The 20,165-nt window shown below is 41.5% G+C and overlaps 1 long non-coding RNA gene across 2 annotated transcripts; it reads right to left on the reverse strand.

Moving 5' to 3' along the window:
- Window positions 1-871: 871 nt before the first annotated feature.
- LOC131240443 (uncharacterized) lies at window positions 872-6,308 on the reverse strand. 2 transcript variants are annotated; one of them, XR_009168754.1, is made up of 3 exons: window positions 4,725-6,308; window positions 3,268-3,346; window positions 872-2,886 (listed from the first exon to the last, which is right to left on the reverse strand). It is a non-coding gene; the product is annotated as an uncharacterized LOC131240443 (long non-coding RNA). The 2 variants fall into 2 exon arrangements; XR_009168753.1 differs by lacking the exon at window positions 4,725-6,308 and having other exon boundaries at window positions 3,268-4,052.
- Between the last annotated feature and the right edge of the window lie 13,857 nt (window positions 6,309-20,165).

The following is a 20,165-nucleotide window of genomic DNA, read 5'->3' on the forward strand; positions in this document are numbered from 1 at the left end:
TTTGCTTATTACTTTATATATAAAAAATGTTTAAGGGTCTGTTTGTTTTGCCAATTACCTTGATAGTGTAAAGGAAATGCGTTATCATTATGATTTTCTCATTACCAAACCAAATATAGAAATCCTTGGTCAAATGTAGATGTATTCAAGAAACTGATAAATGAATTTATAATCATTGCACTTTTTCGTGGCATTATTATAAAAATCTCGAATCCAAATGGCACATCAATATATTTTGGTGATGATTTAACAGTAAAGTAATTAAAAAAAAAAAAAAAAAAAAACCATCACTACGATTTTATTGTCGATTAACCAAACATGGGAATTAGCAATCAAAAGTAGATGCTGTGAGACAGGTAAAAAACATTGCACATTTTCTTTACATTACCGTGGTAATTGCATAAACAAATAGACTCTAATACCCTGTGTTCGGGTACTTCCATACTATTCATATCTATCATATCCAGTAGACGTTTCCACTACGTGGACACACTCATCTGTTGAATTGAGAGGTCGCCAACTTGATGAGCGAATCTTCAAACTCCATGGCAATTGATGCCCACTTGACAGGGTTGAGCTGCTCTTCTAAATCTTCAAAAAAGAGCCTTCTATAAAACAACAAAATCATGAGCTTGACACCAAGATCAATTCAACGGATTGGTGACCTTTAAGTACAAGGGACCAGCATTGGCATGGTGGAATGACATTCATCCTACACTACTGCAGAGCAACTGGTCGAGTGCGTCCCACTTCGGGTGTGTTGCAGCTTGAAGCCTGCACACTGGGTTTGGTCAAATGAAGTAATCACTTTGTCATCATGTGCAGAATATGATTCATTGCTGAATTGCAAAAAAAAAAAAAAAAAAAAAAAAAAAAAAGGAGAAAGAAAAAAGAAAAAAGACATTCCAAATATTGTTAAATGGAGTGGCGATGTGATGTTCAGGTAATGTCCATGTGTTTTTCTTTTCTTCTTGTAGTTTAAATACCTTAAGAATCTCCAAAACTCTCCAAATGTGATTTTGCTCCTTGCAACAATGGTTGATGCCATTTTTGGAATATAATGCATGCAAAGACAACTTGATGGACAGCCTAGATCTCTAGCATGTGCCACATTTGCACACCCAGGGAATAGGATTCTCGCAACTAGCCACATCAGTGCTCAGTGAAGAATTTAAATTCGCAACCTAATAACAACCATCCATTACAAAACTGAACCCAAACCAGTTTAAGAATCTCCAAACTCTAGTATTTGGGCTTCCATCGTGGATGCCCTGTACATAGCCAAGCCACCAGGTCCATAGCCACCCCTACTGTCAGCATCTCACTAGCTGCAAAACAATACAAAAGGTCAAGCCACCCAGTTCTCCCCTCTCCTCATCCCTGTAGGACTGTTTACCAGCCCCAGAGCAATCACAGTACTGATCATCTAAAAGCAACAGTACCATTTTCTTGGACACAAGTACAATGAAAACAGTGGGCCCCACCATGAAGATCAAGCTTGTCGTTAAGCAAGCTGATCCACTCACTAGGTGGGCAACACCAGTGTGCTGAGCCCGACTGTCAGCTGTCCACTCATCCATATAGTGACCCACCTACATGAGCAGAGCAGCTTGATTTTTGTCCCAAGTGATCTTCATGGTGGGGCCTACTGTTTTCATGGTATTGGTCTTCTTACATATGTGGCGTGCTGGTGGAAAAGATTGTTCTCGGGACCAAAAGTTGTGGTATCTTCCCTGTATCTTATCACTTCTTTTCCCAGCTTGGTCAGATCCCTAAACAAATTCATATCTGATCACCATCCTGTTTGGCTCATGGGATTAAATGGTATGCAATTGCATTAAATGGAAATAAAAACCATCATTGATCATTGATTGCATGTCTGGAAATACTATGGTATTTTGACCATCCAATCCCATGTTTGGGATCAAATTCTTCCTTTGGGAAAAGCACTATAATAAGTGAAATTTGTGTTTGGTCAACTATGGAATTGTAATCAACGGACCATATTCACAACTGATGTCGGTCACCTGTACGCATATGTAACTCGAATGTCACGTGTAAAGGGCGCATATGGATGGACAGCGTAGAAAAAACACAAGCATCGGGGCTCACAGATGTAGTAGATTTCAAAATCCACTAGAAATCCTGCAGTATCTGCTGTTGGGACTGGATGATATGATATACCAGGATTAATCAAATCCTTCTCATGGTTTTCAAATGCAGGATGGAATTTGCATGGGACCAAGTGCAATTCCATACCACCTAATCCCATGTTCCAAACAGGCCGTAAAGGTTGCCTTTTACATGGTACTAATTCATTTTCCATTAACCTCACGGCAACTGTCCAACACTGGCCATTTGGATGCACATTCAAATCAGTATCAGTTCATTTCTGCACCGCTGTTGGTTGAACCATCTCCTTTTCAATTTGGCGCTGCAAGGAAAACAGAAACTGAATTATGTGGAATTCTGTTTTCTGACTTTTTCAACCACCAATGTAACTTCTGAGAATGAAAAGGTGGAGCTAGTTTCTAAGCCTGTTCTCATCTCAAACCAATTTATGAGAAGAACATCCCATCTACCAGCAGAAGCAAAATTTGAAACCGCGCCATGATCACCATGTTTAAAATGATGGAGCCTTCTATATTGAAGAAATTCTCTGCTCATATTCTTAGCAAAAGAAGTGGTCATCTCCACTGAATTCACAATTGGATTCGCCTGTATATCCAAATAGCCAAAAGATCCCATTCAAAAGGATCACAACCTCAACATTGATACCAACTGAATGAACAGCTACAGATATTTCCTTGTGAGGGCTCAAACATTCATGCCGAAATGCGATGACGTGATGTGAGATCCCGGCAAGTATAGAGGATTCAGAAAAATCTGCAAATGCAAAAAACAACCAAACAATGACTTGATCGATCAAAGGATGATTGGATAAACAAACCAAGGTTAATAACTTGGAGTAAGTTTGATTGGAGTTCAACAGTTCCAAAGAGTTAAAAGCAGAAGATGCCCTTTCTGTCATGCATCAAACTTCAACCTCGAAGTAACAATCCAAACAAATTACAAAGGTAACAAGTCCCTAACTTCATGAGAAAGTTCACAAAATTCATCAAGAACATACAATTTCAAAAATATTTGACCACATCAGTGTCCATGATTAGAAGAACTCATTCTATAAATTTTTTTGTAATTTTTATTTTTATTTTTTATGAGTGATCCTGTTTCTCAACACATGGCACATTAATTTGGGGGTTGTACCTTTATCTAAAGCTCATGGACCTCCTGGAAAAAGCTTTTTATCCCATCCTCGTTGCGAGAATCATGGAGTAGCATCAATCTAGTATGTATGATATGGTTGGTCAAGAAAAATAAAATCATGAACAAACACTCATTTTCAATAAATACATTAAATGATACGAATTCACAAAATCAAAATAACTGAAGAAAAATCAAGTTTCAGAATAGGAAAAAAAAATCACTAAGAAAAGGAAAAAATTATGAATTCTATGATGTATGGCTGCTAATCATTACATCATTACAATATCACTGATAAAACTATAATCAACTTTTATCGAAACATAATTTGCAACAAAAGGATTTATTTGTTTTTACTGTAAAAGCTAATGCTATTCATCAATAGTTCCAATGTAATTTCTGTGAATAGATACAAACAAAAGGCAACCAAAAGGCGACTTTATGTCCAAAAAATTCTTGTGCCTTGATCATTCCATCAAGTAAGACGCTATAATATTTAATAACCTCCCTCTCTTAATTTAGTATTTACTGCTATCTTGAAATAAATAAATAAATAAACGCTTACTTAGATACTGTCTGAATAAGCTTGTCCGTCAGTTATTTTGGGAAAATAAAAAAATCACAAAATCTTCTAAGAGTGGGACCAACTTTTGTTTGTCCGTATGCACCAGAAACCAAGAACTGCACCAGTTAGGAGTGACTTGGTTCAAGTTGAAGCTCTAAAAAACACAAAGGGAAGGCCCAAAAGGGCAGGTGGAGGTGGAGTGGAATGCTGGAATGGGATTCGTGTAGACAGCCCAATTAGTTGGGATTAGGCTAGATGATTTTTTTTTTTTTTTTTGATAGGTAATGAAACTTGTATATAAAAAAAATAAAAATAAATAAATAAAAGAGCAAAGATGAGAAATCAACGTTCTGCATATTACAAAAATGCAGCCCAAAAGGAATCAACATTCACATTAGGACTATCAACAAATGGCCCACGCGCTGACGCCCAAGATAAAACATCTGATTTGTCCTTCCTAAACACCCCAATAGGATTGCAGGACTGATTGCATAAGCACCTAATGTGAATACAACGGATGAGGCTTAGATGATGATGATAATGATTAATCACAAAAGCTATTAGTTATCTTGATAGTTATGCACATTAAATAATGTGTAGGAAGGATATGACCCGCAGTAACATATACAGACACCACCAGGTCATTGAACCTGTCCATTGCCTTCAAGAACCTGATTGAGATTGTAACATGCACAAGAGTTAGCTGTGTGAAAATGAAGAATGAGTGTAGTAGTACATGCCAAATCACAAGCTCATGGGGATTTATTGCTGTGTGAAAATGAAGGAGGGTAGTAGTACATGGCAGAATCACAATTTCAGGGTGATTTATTGGCTGACATCTGCAATAAGAAACATAAAGCAGTTGGTGGCAGTAAAAATGGTGATAGAACCTTACATAGCATTTTTGGTCCATGCAAGGTCCTGAACAATATCCAAGGCCATATGTAAGATAAATTCGTGCTGATGAGCAGCTTCTTCTTTCTGTAAAATGAGCCTCACAAATGTAAGACAAGGTCAATCAGCTAACACTAAATCAGCCTCTAAAAGAAGAAAAGATTTATCCATGAACAGACACAAGAAAGCCAAAATCTTAGTAGCCACTCTGTACCAGTCAGTGAAACGATTAACATTATGAAACTACATTTTATCTAGGGCTGAAAGTCAGGCGGGTCGGTGCTCAACCCTAGCCCAACCTGAGGTTCCAATACCTCAACCCTAACCCAACCCAACCCAACACAACCCAACCTAGGTTGGGAATTCTCAACCCAAGACCAACCCAAACGGGTTCGGTAGGGTTGGTTAGGTGGTTACATGCTAATATTTTTGTTATTACATTAGTCTATTATATTTCAATACATGTCTTATTTTTTGCACCTATGATTTTATTAATTATATATGTAATTATTCATCGTAAAGAACTTCATTTTTACTAAACAAACAAGCTAAAATACAGGACTACTACTCCTTTAAAAGTTGTGTTGTGTAGCATGCAATCTATTTGGGACAAAGAAATCTGATGTATCTTGTTAGCTTGAGTCATCGGAAATGACATGGACCAATGAGACTTGACAGCAGTGGAATTCCCTGTGCCTTCAACATGGACGATCCACACTCAATTATAATTTATAAGTAGCTTATATATCGATCGGGTTCAGGTTGGGTCGGGCAGCCCGAGCCCGACCCAAGTTTTATCGGGTTGGTGTTTGTATATCCCAAGCCCAAGACCGAACCCAATATATCCTGCCCGAGCCCAACCCAATTTTATCTGCACAATGCTGCAAAATACAGTGACAAAAAATTATGAAACTATAACATATCTGCTCAGCTAAAATCGCTGCAGATAAAAAAACAAAGCTGTTAACATATTAACATATTCTTTCAATGTCATTACATGGGAATTCAAAACCTCTTTGGGGCCATCAAGGCCAGCTTGCATCATGGATGGGATTTTGGGGCTCATCCACTGGCATAGAGGACTTCTACAATCATATTTGCATGAGGTTGCTCACATAGCCGATGCTCTTTTCTATGGAAGGAGTATGGTATCTAATCTAGACATGTATTGGGAAATCTCTGCTGCTTGTATAATTTTCCTCTCATTAACAAAACCCATTTACAAAAAGAAAAAGAAAAAGGAGGAGAAATCAGCAAGCGAAGCTATTAGAGTGATTTTTACTCTTTGGCCCTGCCCTCAAGGGAGGGTATTAGAGTGATTTTACTCATTTTCAGCAAGCGCACATCGACATTGTCAGCCTTACAGCTGAGCTCATGTGTTGGGTCTTGGAAGAGGCCTGTTCCCTTAGCATTCTAGTCCGTGTTTAAAAAGATAAAGAGCCTTGGCAGCTGGGCTAAACGTATCGTTTACCCAGGCTGGGGTGTCAGCTCATCTTGAGGTGTCTGATTTGGCTAAGGCAGGGGTGCTCCGGTCCTTAACACTAATGGGGGCCCCTTCCTTGATTTTAATGAAGTTTTTAGCCACTTTCTTTCACACACACAAAAAAAAATGAATAAATAAATAATAAGAAAGAATGAGTTGCATCTGGTTGGCAGCGGGTGGGAAACTTTTTCCAAAACATTTTATTTATCATGAATCCTGACCCTAATGGTGGAACAGGATTCTTGTAGCTAACCCCGATGAGTTGGGATAAGGCTTGGATGATGATGATGATGATGGTGATAATGAAAGGATACCTGTAGAGGCAGGATTGATGTTATGCTCAATGAGAGATTGCATCCTGCGAAATTACCCAGGGGTGAGCTCCAGTGATGTGTTTTCACCATCCAACCTGTCTTTCAGATGCGTAACCTCCGAAAGCCTCCAGCATCCAAAACTCAGCCTGATCCAAAACTAATGTGGGCCACAGAAAAGGGAACAAGCTGTGAGGGAACGCCCACTCTTGAATTCCACAGGGGCCCATATGAATCACAGAACAGCCTGATTCTTGGCATGAACCTTCTTCTGGACGAGATAAAGGGTCTGAGCAGCCTTGATTATGTATATACACAGCATGGTGGGTCCCCCACGCTAATCAATGGGTGGGTGTTCCCTCTGAATATGTCCCTCTTAGTTGGATTCTTTCTTCTTCTTCTTCTTCTTCTTCTTCTTCTTTTTCTTTTTCTTTTTATTTTTTATGGAGAGATATTCGATTCTATCATTCTCATTTCCATTTGATCAAGTGCTAGTCAGGCACATGCTTGTAAAGAGTTTGATGCAGCCTCTAACTCAGAGAAGATAGATAGTTTGGGGCTTGGCTTCACACAACCCACCTTTTTTTTTTTTTAAAGATTAACATGGATTTTTATTGAGGAAGCGCCAAGATGGTGCAAAAATTACAAGCGAAGAAAGAAATGGAGACATTACAATCTTCCAAGCCCTAATTCAAGAGGTCCACTCGGGCAAAAAAAAGATGGGCCTTCAATAAGACCACCTCCACCTTGAGGGGTTCACTGTGGAAGCATCTCTTGTTTCTTCCCCCCCATATAGCACATAAGGGGGCTAGAAGGGCCAATCTCCACATAACTATAATGATTCTTCCTAGCTACACCCCATGCCAAATCAAGAACAAATCCCCCACCAATTCGGCCAACACCCAAGACATTTCAAATATTCCGAAAAAGATAGTCCACATTTGCCTAGCAAAAGAGCAACAAACGAAAAGGTGATCAACAATCTTGGCATCCACCATATGCACAACGCATACATTAGGTAACACCATTGACCGTCTTTGGAGATTGTCACCAGTGAGAACTCTTCCTCCTCCAACTAGCCATCCGAATGCCACTATCTTTGGAGGGGTTCCATAGAGCCACATCTTAGCCATTACCACTCTCAATCCGACCTCTTCTGAATACCACAAATTCCACCCCATGAGGTGAAACCTTTTTTTTTCATCATCTGCTCCCTGTCAAAAGAAGTTACACTTAAAATTTTCCAACCTCTCCAAAACCCACTTTGGGCACCTAAATAAGGACATGAAGTATAATGGAAGATTTGACAAAGCTACTTTAACAAGGGTAATATGACCAGCCAAAGAGAGACATTGAGATTTCCAATTAGAGAGTTTTCTCTCAAACCTCTTCACAACTGCATTCGACAAGTGCTTGACCAGCTTTCCAATACAAAGAGGGAGTTCAAGATATAGAGAGGGGAAGGCTCCCGCCCAACACCAGAAGACTGATGCCATCCGCTCAACTTCCTCCTTGACATGTACATTCCTAATAATTCATGTTTTACAATATTTATGTATAAACCCGAGACTGCTTCAAAACATAGAATGACCATTCCTAACCTGTCCACCATGGTTTCACATGCTTCACAGAAAAGCATAGTATCATCGGTGAACTGGAGATGTGAGAGAGGAGAACTTGGTCTACTCGGCTTGAACCCACAAAGGATGCCTTCCTCCTAACCTTTGGCTAGCATCCTACCTAGAGCCTCTACCACAATTACAAAACAAAAGAGGAGAAAGGGGATCCTCTTAACTAATACTCCTTGATGAGCTAAAGAAGCCTTATAGGGAGCCGTTAACCAAAACCAAGAGTTTAGCCAACCAAATACACTCCCTCATCCAAAACCTCCATCTCTAATGGATGGATTGGATCTCAAAACAATCATGTACATGAGCTTTCTTGCACATGCATGTGCACTTAGCAAAGCTCTTCAAGAAAACCTCCTCAATAGGTTTCCAAGTGTGTTGATTATTACCCACAATAATGCCCATGTTTGAACTAAATAATTGAATCTAAAGACGGGTGATTTGAGCGTGACCCAACATCAAGTACCGTTATGATACGGGCCCTAATGGCCGTTATGACATTTTTTTATTTTTTATTTTTTTGAAAAAAAACATGTTTTGGGACCGTTACGGGTCCATTGTCGGGCCGTTATAGACAGTTTTTCTTATAACAACCGTTACGATCGTTTCGGCCCCGTAACACGTAACGGTTATGACCGTTACGGTTGTTACGTAACCGTTTTTGAATGCCTTGGTAACAAGCCTCAATCCAACCCAATGTAAATTCCAATTTGAGGTGTGCAACCCAAAGCCCAACATGATATGAATTTGAAGCCGAGATGCAAAACCCTGCTCCAACCCTAATTCCTCTATACTTAACAACAAATGAACTAACCTGACACGACCCTAGTAGGAGACAACCCACAACCCAACCCAACATGAATTCCAATCCAAGGCGTGCAACCCACTACCATTTCAATACAGATTCGAACCCGAGGTGCCCAACCCGAATATTCCTCTACACTCAACCAAAAACCGAACCAACCTGAGCTGACCAGAGCCCGAACCGCTTTAAGAAGAGTCGACCGGAACCTGACCCAACATGAACGCAAAGTGGCTAAAGAATTCAACCAAATTCCTCTGTACTTAACCCTAAACCAAACCAATTTGACCTAACAAATTCCCAACCTGACGTAAATCAACATGAAATTGCTTAATTGGGTTGGAGTTTTCCAACCCTAACCCAACTCAAGGACCCTAACAACCAAACTTAAAATGATGCAAGCCCGACTTGCCTAAAAGATGAGGCAACTAACAACCCAACACAGCATCTCTTCTATATATAACATGAGGACTAAATGGACAATTTTGCCCCTACAGTCAGTTTAACAAAATAATTTAAGCTTTCAAATTTAATAGGACATGAATGGGATTTAAAATTGGTAACGGGTATTTATGGAATTCCAAAATTGTGCATGCTTTACATTCAACAAACCATCTTTCACTCACTTGCCTTGAATGGGTGTGTGGATTTAGTCCAAGAGATACACCTGAACCACACCCTAACTCACTCGATCATTAAGAAGAAGAAGAGAAATTTGATAACCTTTTTCCTCTTATTTTATTTTCCTTTTGTTTTTGTTTTTGTTTTTTTTATTTTTTATTTATTGAGCATTTGATATGAGTTTGGGTTTTCTGGTTATGATCATCTATGGGACCCAAAGTTTGGATTCAATTTTTGTCCTTGTCTCTATTTTTTCATTTATTTATTTTATCTTGAAATTTTTATATTTTTATTTGTTTTGCCCATGAGTTTGGGTTTGTGTTTGAGACCATCTATGGGAACTACCATTTGGATGTAGGACCCAATTATCTTTTCCTTTTGTTTATTTTTCTTGGAAATTGCATTTTTTAAAAAGAATTTTTTTTTTGGATTGTTTGGAACATTTTATCTGAGTTTGAAATTTATTTATTTTTTTTGTTAGGACCACCTATGGGACCAATGGTTTGGATATAAGACTCACTCCATGTGTGTCGCACATGCCTGATTCACCTATAGAGGAGCTAACTCACAACCCAACCCAACATGAAGTATAACCCAAAGTTCCCAAGTTCTCTATTCTCAACCCCAAACAAAACTAACCCAACCCAACCTGAGGACCCTAACAGCCCACATTTCAGCAAGTTGCAGCCCTAATAGACGTCCCCACCACGAAATTCAATAAAAAAAGAAACAAAAAACTCTATAAAGCCATAGATGGGTCCACCAAAATTCCAAAGTCAAAGGAAGTGGTCCAATTAAGAGAGGAGAGTGTGTGAGCTTGCAGAGAGAGGAAAGTGGGTGCGTCGCCAATTTTTAAAAGGGAGAGAATTCAAGGAAGTGGTCCAATTGAGAGAGGAGAGTGCGTGAGCTTTTTTGAGAGAGGAAAGTGCATGCGTCTCCAATTTTTAGAAGGGAGGGAGTTCAATGGTCCAATTTTTTAACATTGCAACTAGCAAAGATTCCATTGAAATCCAAATTGGATTGTCACCCAAATTAGGGGTTGCTTGGGAGTATGTAATCGGTGGTAATTAGTGCATTTGGGAGAGTATTTAAGGTGAATTGGAATCCAATTCACAACAAATACACCAAAAGCTCCTTTTTGAAATCACAGAAAAACCATATGATTCCATTTCACATAGATTCCGGTTACCACTAATTCACAAGTCATAGTCTTTTCTTTCTCCACCAAATACCAAACACAGGCAGTCAAACACATTCACATGGATTCCAGTGGATTTCAATTACAGGCTGCCAAACATAACCAGTGATTCCAATTCACATGGATTCCATGATAATTACCAAAACTATGGTATTTCAAAAACAGCCATTTTTGAGGTATTTGAATTCTAATGGAATCCGATTTTTATCAAATGCAGGCTACCAAACACACTCATTTCTCCCATTTACCATCAATTCACACCAAATACAGCATCCAAACGACCTCTAAAAAGTTTGCAACAGTCAACACCCCAAGTAATAAAAAAATAAAAACTCTGTAAAGCAATAAAGAAATGGAAAAGAAGCAAACAATACCAATATTGTTCCTCTTCTTCTTCATCTTCTTCTCCTTCTCCTTCTTCTTCACCAAAGAGACAGCGAGAGAAATATATCGAGTTAGATGAGAAAAACAAAGATTCACATATTCAAAGAGAGAGATGGGTGGAACTTGAGAGATTCAAAGAGGACCGGGCGGAGAGATAGACAGAGCGGGGTGAGAGAAAACGGCTGTGCTTCTCGTTGGAGGGTGCGGTAAAATCCCAACCGTCCAATGCAAGGGTGCGTGTAAAAATCCGTCCGTCGCAATTTTCGATTCCGAAAATGCCCATCTTCAAAACGGTTTCAATGCTAATAACAACATTACGAAGGTGAGAAGAAAGTAGAGTTTTTCACTCATGGCACCATCCATTTTTGTTATATGCCAAGAAACTACTCACTTTCTCTGTATTTTCAAATAAACCCTTCCATTTTTTTATACGTGATTATAAAACATTTTTATGTTCAACGTTTTTTTTCAGAATTGACCTTTAAATATGATGGTTAACCTTTAAATTTGATGACCGCATGAAAACAGAAAAAAAAAAAAAAAAAAAAAAAAACAAACAATTGTCCATGACTTCCTACAAATGAGAGAAATTCTCATTCAGGAAAGATCCAAATCATTCTTTATGTGGGGACCCAATATGGGCCCATGATCTAGACCGTCCAAGGGTGGACCATTCATGCCATTTGATCTAAACTGTACAAATGCTGGATCAAAGCCTTCCAAATGCCATAATAATTTTCTTTTTGTGTTTACATATGAGAAAAATAAGAATCCTTGATATGTGTAGTGTGTGTGAGTGATCTAGGCTCAAATCTTGGTGTTGTTACCTTAAAATATATATATAGTAATGGTCTCCTGCGAATCATACCGTGAGAAATTTATGTGCGAGCCTTCATGTAAGCCGTAAGATGATGAGAGCGACTAGGATTTAGCTGTGAGAGGGCAAGTCTTCAAAAAAAGATTCTCTCCTACACTCCGGAGAAACTCTTGGAATTGCAAGCGGATTTCACGCAAAAAGTGCAAAGATTCTGTGTGGGGCCCACTATGATGTTTGTATAAATCCAACTCGTCCATCTATTTTTTGAAATCATTTTAGGACATACGACCAAAAATGAGGAGGATCCAAAAATTAAATGTGCCACATGAGAGGAAACAGTGGGGATTTGTAAAGCTCGTATCTTAGTCCATATCATTCCTTAGACCCTTGCGATTCTCCCCATCGAATTTTGACAACCCGCGACCTATAGTCGGCATTTATGCGCGACCCTGAGTCACACCCTGTTAACCCGAGTCGACTCAATCTGAGATTTGTACCCTTGCGATCGCGCTGTCGCTGCGGTTTCAATGCCACATCTCGTGCGTCGATGCGATACCTAAGCCAGGAGTTGTGGGCCTACATATATTTCAAGATAATGCCGCGCGTTGCAAATCTCGAGAGAATCTCTACTCAATCTATCACATCAATCAATCAAGTATAAGCAAGTACTCAACCCATACCTAGCCCATCCCCCTCTTACACAAGCCATCCACAAAGTCAACTCTCTCTCTCTGCCCATTTCTTTCTTACACCACACCATCCCTCTCTCACATCCATCTCATCCCTTTCATCCCATCACCTTCTCTCTTCCTCTCATTCTCTCTACCATTCCAAGCAACCAAGAGAGAAAATCCTAAGGAGAGAAAAGATCAAGGCCCACTTCCTACCCTCACATCTCATCATCCAACCCTTCAATCTTCATCATCCTCCATCAAAGTTGAAGCCAAGGAGTTTAGGATTCCTATGAGCTAAAGAAGAGAATCATAGGTGACTGTTTTATATGGTTAGATTATGTTTTTGATGATGGGCCAAGTGGGGCTTACCGATTGATGGTATGGATCTCACTTTGGACCATAAGTATGGCCGATGTCCCACAATGATTCATATGTTGATCCCATGATGGGGCCATTCTCCATGGACCCTATCATGATGTTTATTTTTTCCATTGTGAAAAGGTCATCTAGACCTTGTATTTTTGGTGGAAAAGGGATCTCCACCGTTGATTGTGATTGGCGGGCCCACATGTAATGGGACACAGTTGATGTATATTTTGTAATGCATGGAAGGGAGGGCTCATAGTGGTGGAGCGCTCCAACGCACGCCGTCTCCCTCTCTCTCTCTCTTCCCTATTTTTGCGGCCCACCATGATGAGTGTATCTTTCATCTAGGTCATCCAGTCATGGACGTCCAGTAGCATAGGTTGTTGGACTGTATGAAGGGAAAACACTAATATTGGCTTGGTCCGCGGGGCCTTGGGCCACCAAGTGGACCCCAATAGTGATGTATGTGTTTCATATGTACACCGCCCATCTGTGTGGGACCTATTTGACATATGCATTTCATCCACGTCCAGATTCATGGACGGTGGGTCCCACATCTATGTATACGTTGTATCTGCACCGTCCAAGTAGGACGGTGGGATCCACCATTTTGTATGTATTTCTCCTGTACCGTCCAGCTGGGATGGTGCTGACGCACCTGATGTATGTGTACATCAAAACTGTCCATTTGTGGACCCCCCATGCCATATAGCTACTGGATTGACATCAGCAGCTCTGTGGGTCCCGCATGATGTATGTATTTCATTTGATGACGTCCATCTATTTCATCCTTGCTGTCCATTTGCGTGGGCCCCACCAGCAAGTTCTCCGTCTATTAAGTGGACCACACTGCAAAAATCAATGGAGGATTGAACGTCTAACATTGGACACCGTTTGGGATCACAGAAGTTCTGGATCAATATGAAATTTGTTTTTCCTCTTAATTCAGGCCTTTGTGACCTTATGAATAGATTGGATGGAAAATAAATGTCATGGTGGGCCCTGTGAATTGTTTACAGTGAAAATCATTATCTCCACTGCTATTTGTGGTACGGTCCAGATGATCTTTCGATATGATTCATTTTTTGGGAAATGCTCTAAAATGATCTCTAAAAAAAATAGAGGAATGGTGTAGATAGTCTAGTTAGGACGGTGGGTCCCACTTGATGTATATGAGGCCCATGAGATGTGGCCCATTGAGATGTATATGAGGCCCATGAGATGCGGCCCATTGAGGTGTATATGAGGCCCATGTGATGCGGCCCACTTAATGTATATGAGGCCCATGAGATGCGGCCCATTGAGATGTATTTGAGGCCCATGAGATGTGGCCCATTGAGGTGTATACGAGGCCCATGTGATGCGGCCCACTTGATGTATATGAGGTCCATGAGATGCGGCCCATTATGATGTATATTAGGCCCGTGTGAGAGGCCCATTATGATGTATATTAGGCCTATGTGAGAGGCCCATTGTGATGTATATTAGGCCCATGTGTGAGGCCCACCATGATGTATGTGTTATATACACACCATTTATCCATTAATAGGTCGTGGGCCCCACTGCCTTATGCAGGCCCACCATGTATGAATGATGCTGTCCATCCATTTCCTAGATAATTGGAGGGTTGAGAGCCCCGTTATGATTTCGATCCCGATCCCAAATGGGTCATGCCCTAGGAGCAATGGTGGTTAGATGTCCACATTGTAAGAGTAATGATAGTTAAATGTTCACATTGTAATTCTCCCTAGAGCCCATTGTTAGGCTCATTCTCATCTCCCTTAGTGGGCTAACCCAAACCGTTGGGCCCCCATTAATAATGGTGCTTCCCGCCATGCCCTTTAGTACTGCCCAAATTTTGAAGCCCACCTTGTGTTCACACCAGGCCTTCCATAGAAAGGTGGCTCATCTAGATGCATGTTTTGCCCAAGTTTAGTGACCATACCCAAGGCCCACTTAGGTGTTGAGCAGACTACCCAATCTGCTTGGAAGGACACATAATCCTAGGTGTAAGTACTCTACCAAACCCACTTTGTGTACGTATCGGGCTTCTGATAGGAAAGCCCAGTTTATTACATGATATAGAGATTTAGGAAGCCTAATTATTCACCCTGATAACTCACCTTGTGAACACACCTTGTCATATACCCACTTGACTCACCATGTGAGGTGTATCTTACCCTTGTACCCATTTATTAGGACCTCATTACATGTACATATCATTCGCACTATCCATCTCTTTGTTAAGACAAATGCGAGGTCCATCTTAGACATTAGTGTATCATCTAAGCTATCCGTTGCTTAGTACATCATCACTCCTTGCCATAGATAAAAGAATATGTAGTATCGGGTTTGGTATATCCACTATGTAGGACCTATCTCGACGTATGGATTAGACCTATCGTCCCCGTCTTAGATCATGCAAAGCCTTAGAAGGCTAATGTAAGACATACCGCATAGGCTCCTATAGTTGTAGAAAGAGCACGTCGTTCAGTTTATACTCATAGTATGTGACAAGCCGGTGATGGTCGATTGTAGAATATTGTTGTCTGCCCTATCAGATAATCATGCCTATGTACTTAATTACAGCATGATACATACCCATACGCATCATCCGTATGCTTATTATGAGGAGTGATTGAGCATAGCATGTGCCATTGGGTTGATTGATTGTGGGACTCACTGAGAGACGGAGTTGCCCCACATGAGCCCGTGGAACGCGCATGTTTGATGCATGACTGGATGGTATGACTCATGCATCTCGCATTTTGTGATATGACCACCGTACGCCCTTTCGACATCAGGGCCGTGGCCTCCACAGGCATGTCGTGGATGGCCAGATGAGATACCGAAAATGTTTGGTTCTAACATACGGGCGCGATAGATGTCCCTTGGTGAAAATTCCTAAACCCTCGAGGCCAGGGGATGCCCCAACGTCTAGACCGAGTAGATATATATGAGCACGTGAGGGCCGTATACCAGTATGCCACGTCTCCCACTATGCGGTGATCGGTTAGGAGGGGGTGTAGCCTTACCCGCTTGAGGGAGTAGACAATGAGGCTGAATCCGACCAGCTCATAAATGGGTCCACTATCAACGAGCCAACCCGATATTGGTAAGCGGATAATGAGGTCTCTTCCACTTACCTAATTGTGCACTTGATAAGGCGGCAAGCTGACGTAGAGTATACTAGACCCCCGTAATGACCCTAGAGATATACGGTATTGATATGTGGACTTATTGAGCAGAAATTGCATACTCAGCATTTTACTCATTCATTTATTCATTCATTATCCACTCGGGTTGGTGGCGCGCAACTAATTTGTTATGTGTACCTTCGCAATGGACAGGATTTCGGTTGGGGCGCGCGACCAACATAAGATCAGGAGTTTACCACATTGAGTCTAGCTATCCAAATTTAGGTATGGGACTGGTTTGGATAGAAGTCCCTTGTGATGGGCCACACAACCTGCAATATTACGTACTATCATCCTGACTTTACACTCCAGTTTGGTCATTTCTTTTGCACCGCATATTGCATTGCATCCTTAGCACATAGCATTTAGTTTTCTATGCTTTTGTATTGCATAGCCTGAATGAGGTTAATGGTATTATGAACTTGCCAAGATCTGTATATTGCATTACACCCGCGGCATATGACATTTGGGTTGTATACAATAGAAGCCAATATATGGAAATAAACTAAACTTGCTAATAGAGCTAGCAGATTGTTCTGATCGACCCTAGCCCAACCCTATCCAAGAAGATCATCCCGCGGACTTGAGGAGGAAGGGTCCTAACATGGAGATGATTCGCAGATTGTTGGAGATAGCTCCCTTCTCTAGCCATACCATTCGCAGGACCGTTACCTTCTCTGAGAGAGTGAGAGAAAGAAAAATTGCCCAGCCGGCGTAAACGGTTAATTCTGGTTAGCCAAGGTTTCCACTTCCATGGAATCTTGGACTGATTTGTGAGGCTTGCAATCACTAAGTTTGAATCGGACTCGATTATAACCCATTCCATACCTTTCTCCAAATAGAGCACCATCCCATCGTGAATAGCACAAAGTTCCGCCAAATTGTTAGAGCCAACCTCGTAGGCCGCGGAGAAACTGAATAAGAAGGCTCCATTGTCATTCCTGCAGATGCCACCCTTGCCTGAGGGGCCAGGATTACTTAATGCCGAGCCATCAACATTTAATTTGACCCATCCAGGGGACAGCTGTCTCCATTTCACTAGGATTGAGGCAGAACGTTTCTGATTAATAACCGGCTTCAAGGAAGTAAAACTGCGAGGCCTGTCAAGACTGTCCATTTTATCTGCGCCGATAACCAAGTTGGCCCACCATCTGGCATGGGCCACAGATCTCCTGATGATCATAAGAGAGTTATTATAGACCACGCCATTCCTGGAGCGCCAGAGCTCCCAAAGAATAAGGATTGGCAACAGAAATCTGATTGAGTTTGGCGCAGCTCCTGGAGCCACTGCATTCCTCCAATGATTCAGCTTTCCTTTAACTGAGTTGTGGAGCAGAGGAGGGACTCCACATAGCAATCCGAATGTAGACCAAAGAGCTGATGCATGACGCCCGAATAGAAAAAGATGAGCAATTGATTCCGTTTGCGGGCTGGCATTCTCTTCTTCAAGGCAACAGCGACATCTAGAAGCGAGGGCAACTCCTTTAGCTTGAACTCTGTTATCGACAGGGGTCGCATTTTGAAGAACGCTCCACATGAAGATGGAGAATTTTGGAGGGAGCAGGCCTTGCCAGATCCATCTTGCCCATTGAATAGGAGGGGATGAGGTTCTCAACAGTTTCTAGGCTGACCGCAGGGAGAACATACCTGAAGATTCGAGCGGCCAGACGTACTTAGGGGTCGTTTGGCACCTTGGATTGGAGGGGATTGGAGAGGATTAGAGGGGGTTTCAAATCCCCATGGTTGTTTGGCAGCATAAAGCAACTGGGGATTGCCAATCCAGGGGGTTTCCAATCCCCTCTTTGAGGGGGTTTGTAATCCAAGGTGAGAGCTTGGATTACACCTAAAATCATTTGAATAGTTGCAGGTATAAATGTATGTCACTGTACACTATCATTCTACTGGGCACATGGCCCACTAACGATGATCAGCACCGTCCAAACATTGATCATGTAGATCAGCACCGTCCAAATATTGTCCAGCACCGTCCAAACATTGTCCATATCAATCAACGATTAAAAATCGTTGGTTAGTCACTCAGACATGATCTTGTGCTTGCGGTCCATCTGAGACTTGGAATTTCATCACTTTTAGGCAAAACATATATTTTAGTGGGCTTATCACAACCATAGTGTCAAAAATTATATATCTCACTAATTGGGGATATTAAAGTTGATTTAGTAATTAAATTCAAACCACCGTGAATATACCATGTATAGGTATTTTTGAATTAAAGTTGATTCACACTCAAGGGTACCAAACACACCGAGAGGATTGCCAATCCAGGGGGTTTCCAATCCTGGGGGTTGCAAATCCAGGGGGTTCCAAATCCACGCTCCCAAACAGGCCCTTAGAGTTTTCATCAGCCATTGAAAAGCCTCCATTGAAAATATCATCAATTATCTGCTGAGGAAGGAAGGAAGGAAAACACTCGAGGGGGGGGGGTGGGGGGGCGGGGGGCTGAGTACCCTAGGACGTCTTTCAATTGTAGATCCTTCAGCTCTGGAGGAATCAGACTACCAACCAGGTGCTGGAGGGGGCTCTTGCCCATCCAGTTATCTGTCCAAAAGTTCAGATCTCCGCGACCAACAAACCACTAAACTGTCTCCGATAGAAGAGGAATAAGGGTCCTAACTCTCTTCCAAAGCGGCGACAGGTTTGAAGAGGAAGGCAGGCAACATGATGTTGGCTAGGATATCCCTGTTATGTTTACTTCGCATGAGCTTCACCCAAGGACCTGAGGGCGCCCCAAACTTTACTGCCCAAGCTAACTTAAGATGGTGAGCATCCATGACTTCTTTCAATCTTCTAACACCTAGCCCTCCTTCCTTGATGGGTCTGGCAATCTTTTTCCAAGCCAGCCAATGGAATTTCCTTTTCCCTTCAACCCAGCCCCAAAAGAAATTCGAAAAGCTTTTATCTATCTTATCAATCACCTAGTGCGGGATATGCATCGCTGACATGATATGAATGGGGAAGCTTCCCAGAACATGACGAATTAACGTGACTCTACCTGCTTGAGAGATCTGTCTACCAGCCCATCCAGAAGTCTTCCTGTCCACCTTCTCCACCAGAAATTGAAATGCCGAAGATCTGATTTTGCCAATGCAAAGAGGGGCACTTAAATAGTTGATAATGTCACTGGCTTTCCAAAAACCAAGAATTTGCTCAGTGGATCTGATCCTAGCTGGAGTTAGAGCATTAGAATAGATGAAACTGCTCTTACGGGGGCTGATTTTTTGGCATGTTGCTGCCTGAAATAAGGCCAAAAACTGATTGAGTTGAAGGAGAGTCTCCCTCTTTCCGTTGGTGAAGAGAAGAATATCATCAGCGTAAAGTAAATGAGAGGTGATGGGGTTGCCCCGTCGCATGGCAAAAGCCTGACATCCGCCACTCGCGATCATGAGGTTTAGATTAGCTGAAAAAGATTCCATTGCAATGAGAAACAGAGCAGGGGAGAGGGGGTCCCCTTGTCTCAAACCCATGAATGATTTGAAGAAGCCCGTCGGTTTACCGTTGATAAGAATGGAGAACCAGTTATTCCCCCAACAACTTGCCATGAGCTGAACCCACCTCAGGTTGAATCCAAATTTGAGGAGAACTTGCTTAAGATAATCCTAACTCACCCTATCGTATGCTTTCTCGAGGTCGAGTTTGAGGATGAGATTGCCCCCCCCCTCGAACTTTTCTGTTGATATCTCTAATGACCTCCTGGGCGAGCGCTATATTTGTTGCTATAGATCTCCCCTAGACGAAGGCACCTTGTTCCTGCGATATCATCGTAGGTAATAAAGAGCTTAACTTATTAGCTAAAAGTTTGGCAAAGATTTTATAAATAACATTACACAAACTAATAGGCTGGAAATTAGGAAAACTTACAGCTGACTGAGACTTGGGGATAAGACAGATAAGATTTGAAGTAAACGCTCTAGGGAGAGGGATCCCCGCCATCAAATCCACC

The sequence above is a fragment of the Magnolia sinica genome, chromosome 3 (genome assembly GCF_029962835.1).
Source record: "Magnolia sinica isolate HGM2019 chromosome 3, MsV1, whole genome shotgun sequence".
NCBI lineage: Eukaryota > Viridiplantae > Streptophyta > Magnoliopsida > Magnoliales > Magnoliaceae > Magnolia > Magnolia sinica.